This window comes from Octopus bimaculoides, chromosome 4 (assembly GCF_001194135.2).
Source record: "Octopus bimaculoides isolate UCB-OBI-ISO-001 chromosome 4, ASM119413v2, whole genome shotgun sequence".
NCBI lineage: Eukaryota > Metazoa > Mollusca > Cephalopoda > Octopoda > Octopodidae > Octopus > Octopus bimaculoides.
In genome coordinates, this window is record NC_068984.1 from 5,883,637 (window position 1) to 5,891,740 (window position 8,104).

General features: G+C 34.8%; 1 long non-coding RNA gene across 1 annotated transcript in view; it reads right to left on the reverse strand.

Annotated features, from left to right (window-relative positions):
- Nucleotides 1–1,266: 1,266 nt before the first annotated feature.
- LOC128247550 (uncharacterized) overlaps nucleotides 1,267–8,104 on the reverse strand; it is a 119,284-nt gene continuing 112,446 nt past the window's right edge. Inside the window, exons 2-5 of the long non-coding RNA XR_008263861.1 lie at nucleotides 5,638–6,909; nucleotides 3,239–3,502; nucleotides 2,228–2,346; nucleotides 1,267–1,630 (exon numbers count right to left, since the gene is read on the reverse strand). This is a non-coding gene — a long non-coding RNA (uncharacterized LOC128247550). The remainder of the gene's footprint in view (nucleotides 1,631–2,227; nucleotides 2,347–3,238; nucleotides 3,503–5,637; nucleotides 6,910–8,104) is intronic.

The following is an 8,104-nucleotide window of genomic DNA, read 5'->3' on the forward strand; positions in this document are numbered from 1 at the left end:
ATCTTGAACCCTGCAACAGACTTCTTTCAGGAGGACACGCCGTGATCTTTGGGTTCAAAAATATATTTCAGAGCAATACATGCATTTTACAAAAATTGGCAAATAACTTGTACGTTTTGGTGTAAAAGCTCATTTGGTTCCCATATCTTCGTCATAAATTGCCTTCAGGTGTTCCCTCTATCTTCTGAAAGAGCTTCTGAGTCTTTCTCCAATATCTTGAGCATGAAAGGTTCAGCTCGTCTTCTGTCATGCTTCGATATTCTCACAGAACACAAAGCATTTTATTGTTCTTACCGAATCAAATTGCTTTTATACCCTGTCAGTTACCGAATTAATAACAACAAATAAGCATACCGTTACGGTTTTTAGGAACCATCACGAAGATTTTCTTGCCCGTTCTCTTCTGGTTCATTATCACCCTTAATGACCAAGAGGTCTCGCTCTTTTCTTAACTCTCTTCTATGATAGGATCTCTAGACTGTATGATATGGGCTCTGGTATGAAGTTGCGTCGCTTACTGGTTGAGGAATTCGGCTCACAATTGTAAAGTCAGCCTTCAGTAAAGCCATGTATTGTGAAAATATCGATTAGTATCCTTTCAACAACTCTCCAAACGTTGTAGTCCATGGGATTGCAATCCGGTGTGTTTGGAGTCCACAAGTGGAGCGCTACATGGCCATGAAGGTTGTTTGACATCAATTTTTGGGTTACGTGGGCTTTGTGAAAATGTGCTGAATTTTGCTGAAATACGTACTTCAGCCATCTAGGGTTTAATAACTGTCTCCAGCACCTCAATATATCCGGCAGTGTTAATTCTAAGAACCTACAGAAAGATGTGAGGTGACATGACATGACAGTTGTTACTCACCAATCTTAAAATCATCTCAGTAGCTGAAATTCAGAGTGCATCACTCTGGGGACATCAGAAGGATTTTTAAATAATCATTTATTACTTTTCCTGCTAAACTTTTGGTCTTGGTCGAAGTTTTTTCTCATCAGAGAAGAACCAGAACATGCCATGTTTGTGAGGGTTTATAACATTCTTAAGTAACTGCTCGGTACTGATCAAACATTTTTTTTCTTGTATCGAATATCTTCATGTACCACAGCCCTGATAGTCCACTCCAACAACTGAAATTGTCTCACGATAGTTCTCATTAATTTCCCGGCATGAATGCAGCAAGCTGGCAGAAACGTTAGCACGCCGGGCGAAATGCTTAGCGGTACTTCGTCTGCCGCTACGTTCTGAGTTCAAATTCCGCCGTGGCCAACTTTGCCTTTCATCTTTTCGGGATCGATAAATCAAGTACAAGTGAAACACTGGGGTCAATGTAATCGACTAGTCACCTCCCCCAGAATTTCAGGCCTTGTACCTATAGTAGCAAGGATTAATTTCGCGGGATCATTATAGATAACGGTTTGAGTACCTTTAATATACTGCAGTTTCATTATAGCGTCCCAACGTTTCGAATGTTTTTCTTTCTTTGACACAGCTGAACTATTCCTGCCAGAGGCTTCTTCCGATTCCATCCGAACTTTGCGTACATGTGTTCATACAACATTTATGGAAACAAAGACTGCGTTTGTTTTCATCATTTCGTATATTAACAATTTACTTGCTATGGAGGATCTGAAAGAAATAAAAAAATTTATGCGTCCTCAAATACCCCTTGCACTGTGTATATATAACACGCCGTTTACATATTTTAATTACAATATTGACTAAAATCTCTTGATATATTCTTTAGCACAATAAAAGATTGAAGCAAAACACTGTTAATGCATCAATAGGTTATATTTTTATCGTATCTACAAAAGAATATGGCAATACTATTAATATTTATTATCAATTCTGTTACATAATGCGAAAATAAATGAAATTTTCTATTAATTGTATTTTAGATATTAAATTTTTGTCTCCGTATTTTTAATTTAAAATTTCCTGTTTTGCATCAGTTTGATCTAAATCCATTGATAATAAACGATTTAGATGAATGGCGAGTCAACAGGAGATGAAACCGTGTAATTTACAAACTTCAACGAGGTTAAATACAAAAATGTATTTATTTAGATGCGTTCAATTTAAATTAAAACTTTAATTGAAAACTTTAATATTGATTTTGAAGATGTGTTCGTCTGGCACGTGATTTGGCCAGAGACCTTGTGTTAAAATTGAAGCAATTAAAATCGAGCAAGAAATATTTTAGCCATCTAAAAGCACACCAACCTGTTATATTCATATTTTATGTATTTCGTGAGATAACAGTTGATTTTAAGTTTCGCTCCAAGCTGGGCTGCTTACGACTCAATCCAGTGTATTGAGTACTATGGCAGATAATGTTTGTACTGTTGAAAATATATTTTAATATCAATTAAAGTCACATTAAACAGTAATGATAAAAATTAAAGTTGTGTACATTTATATTTAACTTGTTGTGCTTGTATAGAATGTGTTTCTGCGTCATTAAGCTTCATCAGCGACATACATCGAATCTCTTGTTCATAAACTATTAAGACTTGCCGCTGCCAGGCGTAAACAGCAAACAATAAATTTTCTGGAGACAGCAAAGCTTTGCTAATCAATAATAAATAAACAAATTAATTAACAAAAGGCACACTCAGCAGTTGTGATTAAAATAAAGCTGTGTTCATTATATTTATGTTCGTACATCTCACACAGACTGTGTATAAGGAGATTTTCTCTTCCTAGACAGTTACAGTAGTGAAGGTCTTTCCAAGTTTGGGTGTAAACGAACGTGTTAAACATAATTGTACGCACCCTCACAACCACATAGATATTAAGCAAAGGAATGAAGATCCTCGTATTATCATTTCTAATTAATAACGATCAATTAAATAATCATTAGAAAATTTTCATATAAATCATTATAATTGGTTTTATATGTTCATTTCCTAATTACGTAATTACACCGTCTCATTTAATGAACAAAGGAATTCATGAGCGTCCACAAAAGAAAAACGTATTTTTCTGTGTTTTGTAGACGTGACATGAATGCATTTGGCTGATCCCTTCTCCATATAAGGGAGAACATAATTCTGTAGAATACATATTTCTGTTTTGCTTCCGATCTAGTCAACCAGCTATCATCAAAGACTTTCTACAAAGTTTTTTTCATCAGCAATAACTCAAAAAAAACAAACAAACAAAAAAAACAGAAATTACAGTAAAAAGAAATTAATATTTAAAACAACTATCACGAAAAATATAATAACTCACCTTTATGCAACAAAACCTTCACTGATCCATTCGTGCTACGAAAATATGGATTTGAAATTTTGGCAAGAGGTCAGCAATTTCGGAGAAAGAATTAAGGCAACTACATTGACCCCAGTGTTCAACAGGTATTTGTTTTATCGAACCTAAAAGGTTGAATGGTAAAGTCGACTGCGGCGGCATTTGAATTCAGGACGTAAAGCTGGAAAAATAGTCGCTCAACATTTTTTTCGGGCAGGGTACCTATTTTGCCAGCTCGCCACGTTACTAAAATATAAATATGAAGACAGTTCTATATTTGAGAGATGAGGAGTTATGTACATTATTTACATCTTTGTGAGATTAAGTTAAAACAGTACAGAGAACACCACTGGAAAATACGAAAACTAAAAGAGGCAGCACATATGCTAGGTTTAATAAGCTCCTAGGCAAACCTAGTGCAGATATGGGTAGTATATGGGAACTGGTATTAAGGAAGGATAGGAAAATATTAGATTTATAAGCTCTAAAACTCACTTCATAGTTGCCCCTGAGCATATAGCGTGGTGGTTAAGAGCAACAAACAAAACGAGGACAAATATCCGTCAAATGTAAATATTACTCTTTTACTTGTTTCAGTCATTTGACTGCGGCCATGGTGGAGCACCGCCTTTTAGTCGAGCAAATCGACGCCAGGACTTATTCTTTGGAAGCCTAGTACTTATTCTATCGGTCTTTTTTGCCGAACCGCTAGGTTACGGGACGTAAACACACCAGCATCGGTTGTCAAGCGATGTTGGGGGGACAAACACAGACACACAAACATATACACACACATACATATATACGACGGGCTTCTTTCAGTTTCCATCTACCAAATCCACTTACAAGGCTTTGGTCGGCCCGAGGCTATAGTAGAAGACATTTGTCCAAGGTGCCACGCAGTGGGACTGAACCCGGAACCGTGTGGTTGGTAAGCAAGCTACTTACCACACGGCCGATCTATTAATGTTGTATTAGATTCGAAAACAAATATAATGAACATAGCTTTATTTTAATCCCCACTGCTCAGAGTGCCCTTTGTTAATTAATTTGTTTATTTATTATAGATTAGCAAAGCTTTGCTGTCTCCAGAAAATTTATTGGTTGCTGTTTACGTATGGCAGCGGCAAACTTGACAATGATTTTCAATGCTTTAAATGTTTTCTTTCTAGATATTGGAAAATGCAAACAATCATATTTTGAGACTAAGCTCAACAATAAACGGGGTTTATGAAATTGGAACCAAAATTTAATACTTACAACCTTCAGTGATTATAAAAAAATAAACCACCATTTGTTATGAAATAATGGATGTAAAATATCTTCTGGACTGAAAATTGAACATTCTTACTTAATATATTTTAACAGACATTAAAGGAATTTAAATGAACCAGGAAAATAATGAGAGAAATTACAAAAATCGATCGTTCATGACAAAAGAAATTAGTTCGTGATATTAGTTTCAAATTTGACAGAAGGCCAGCAAGTTCGGAGGAAGGGATAAGTCGATTACATCGGACCTAGTGATCAACTGATGCCTATTTTATCGATCTTGAAGGATGAAAGGCAAAATCGACATCAGCGGAATTTGAACTCAGAGCGTAAAGCCGGAAGAAATACCACTTAGTATTTTTCCCGACGCTCTAACGAAGCGAACACGTCCTGGATCAAAGATGCTCATCATATCTGTAAAATAGAGTATTGAACGCTGAAGATCAGAAAACATTCTGTGTTGCTGACCACCTCGAATTACTAGAAAGGTGCAAAATTTGGTATGAAGAAACGTATTCTAGGAAAAGGCGCCGTTGTTGGCAATTTTCTATAGATCAGTATTTAATTATTGTTGAAATCGCGGTCATGTGGTAAGGACCAACCATTAGAGTCGAGACTAAATAATTTCACTCTCCATAGGAAGGTGTACTACGTTCTAACATACGATAGCAGATATCAAAGTTTCGTTATTATTGTACAACGTTGATATATTTTGATAGCGTTGTATTATTGGGTCCTTTAACGACAGTAACAGATAACTGCAAAAGAAAAACAATTTGTTAGTTTAGAGATATAAAGTAAACTTATTTATGCTATTAACGTAATTATGAGCGATCGAAGCCAAAACTGAATACGAAAATTCTAATTATTGTAAACAAAAATGTGAAGTCGATCCATATTTTATATCGTAACAGACATTTATTGGGACAAAATTTGGCATTAATATACAGTGCAAATTAGGAAATCATCAATATTTACGATTGATACAACATATAAACGAAATAATATTATATTCTTTAACATTAAGCAGAGGCATCAGTGAAGTCAGAAAGAATATATCTTCAATATGTGTGTGTGTGTGCTATTTTAGAAGTCAATTAATTATTTACCATAATGAAATTATCCTAGTAATATTTCTCTTTACGTGGGCCGTGGGTCGTATGAAATATAAGTAAAATGAGAAGAAAGCAGCGTAATTAATTTTATGTGCCAGAGTTAATGAAGTAAAGTGGTGTAATTAAATTGGAAAGACCTGAAGTATGGAAGCATCTTTTAAATTATTCATTCAATATGGAAGTCTTCAAAATAAGTAATATTTTGTGCCGAAATGAAGTGAAGCAAAAGTCAGAAAAGTACAACCCCCCCCCTTATTTCTTCATTGTCAAACGTCATATCATCCTTTAGAAAAATTATTGCAAATGTCCTCCTTTTTAGATTCTTCTATTTCACATAATTTTCATTCGTTTCATCAAACACATCTTGCGATGATTACAAATACGACAAAGTAATAAGTTGCATATCTCATACCATTTGTTTAGTGCTATATAATGTGAGTAGTAGGGTTGGCTTTGTCTATATTTATATAACGTAATACAGTATATGACGCTTGTTACAAGATAAATTTGAATATAGTTCACAAATATGATATCACTCATTCACAGGTTGTACAAGTAATTAAAATGATCCAAACATCTAAAATACACCGTCTTTCTCCACTAGCAAGATTAATTACACCTATCAAATTAATTACATCGATTTTCTCTCATGTTCCTGTAATATGCTGCGGCATCTCGTTACGTTCCTCTTCAAGTAAGCGGGAGTTGATAAGGTACCCGTAAGGTACAGCGGTTAATATAATTGAAGGTGGCCTTGTGCCAATTTTATAAATCAATATTCCTCTTTTAAATAGAGTCAATAAATTAAATCGATCACATAGTAATGGCATTTATTGCAAGAACGACAAGATGACAGGAGTAAAGACGGAAAGTCACGATTTACATTGATGAACAGCTTAGGAAGAGGGAGTTCGTTTTGGAAGGATATTCTTCGCAAATATCGCTAAGTATTAAAGACCTACACGTCATCCCAAAAGAGAGAATGAGGCAGCGAGATGCCATGATGGCAATCACAATTTTCAGTTTCTTTACTCCCAACGTCCATAAATACATCAACGATATAAATTTTTACAAGCTTCATTTTAGTTAAACATGAAATTATCACGTCCTGAAGATTTGAGTTATCGAACTCGAAGCAATAGACTTTATTGTGCAAGGTTCACAGTCGACAAAAATGATACAAGATCATCATCACCGTGAGAGATTTCATTAGGATCGATGCCGTGTTCAATTGCAGTAACTTCTCATCGTCACCAAATCTGTTGCCTGCAAAATAGATGTTACAACATTGGTAGTTAAAAACTCGCTATTTATAGTGGGCAATTACAACGGATAGTTATCCACAACGAGAGGGAATTTACACGTGAGCTTTCTAGTAGTTATACAAGAATAAAGAAAGATGCTTATTCATTAGTTACGAGTTCGTAATTCTACTAACAGAAATCAATTATTAAAGTTTACACTGTTTAGAAAATAGTTTAACATTCCAACTTTAATATAATTTTTCTTTATCAAAATTTGATTTTCAAGTCTCTTTTATTATTGAATATTTTAACTACACTCAATGGCGGACTGGGTCTAAAAATATTGGTTGCCAGGAGACTAAGGGCGCCCACCGGCAACTACATTTTTTTTTTTTTTTTTTAATATTCTTTTCAACTGTCTACAAACAGAGCCAGGCTGAAATAATGCATTCTTCCAGGAATGAATAAAAACATTCTGAAACTTAGATACTAACATGGGCCCCCATATATGGATTCTAATGGCGCAGGGGCCCACTTACCATCGGGTAAGCTGGCAACCTGAGCAGTCCGTCACTGACTACACTATTCTTTTACAAAGCCAATTTTAATTCACTGCAAGAAAGTAACGTCTTATTTTCTTCATTTGTATCCTTTTCCTTGTAACAGTTTTTTCTTCTGTCTTCCTTTCCATGTCTTCTTTGTTTACCCGCCCACTAGACGTCGTTTTCCTCACCACTCTTATTTACATCGTTTTTTGAACGTCTTTCTTCTTCATATTTCATGTAACATTCATTCTGTACCCACACACTGTTAGTCTCACTTTCTTTCCTTGCAAAGCTGATTCTGTCTGACTGTCTCTCTTTTGCTTTCTACCACCTTTATTCAATTTGTGAAAATGTTTACACTATATCAATTTATCACACCAAAATTACATACAAAATTTTCATTTCGAATTTCACACACAATGTGTAGTCCATGGTCCTTTGGATAATGAAAGACTTGGATTATTTACTGTGCCTACGTCGGCTTCGCTTTATTGTTAAATAATATTTTCATTTCGTTTGCGTTCAATAGAATGATACAACATCCATACTGTGCTATTGGTTTCTGCATTAATTTGTTTCCAATTTAACGTAGATCGTCAACACACACAGTGTATATATATATATATATATATATATACACACAGTATATATACATATATATATATATATATA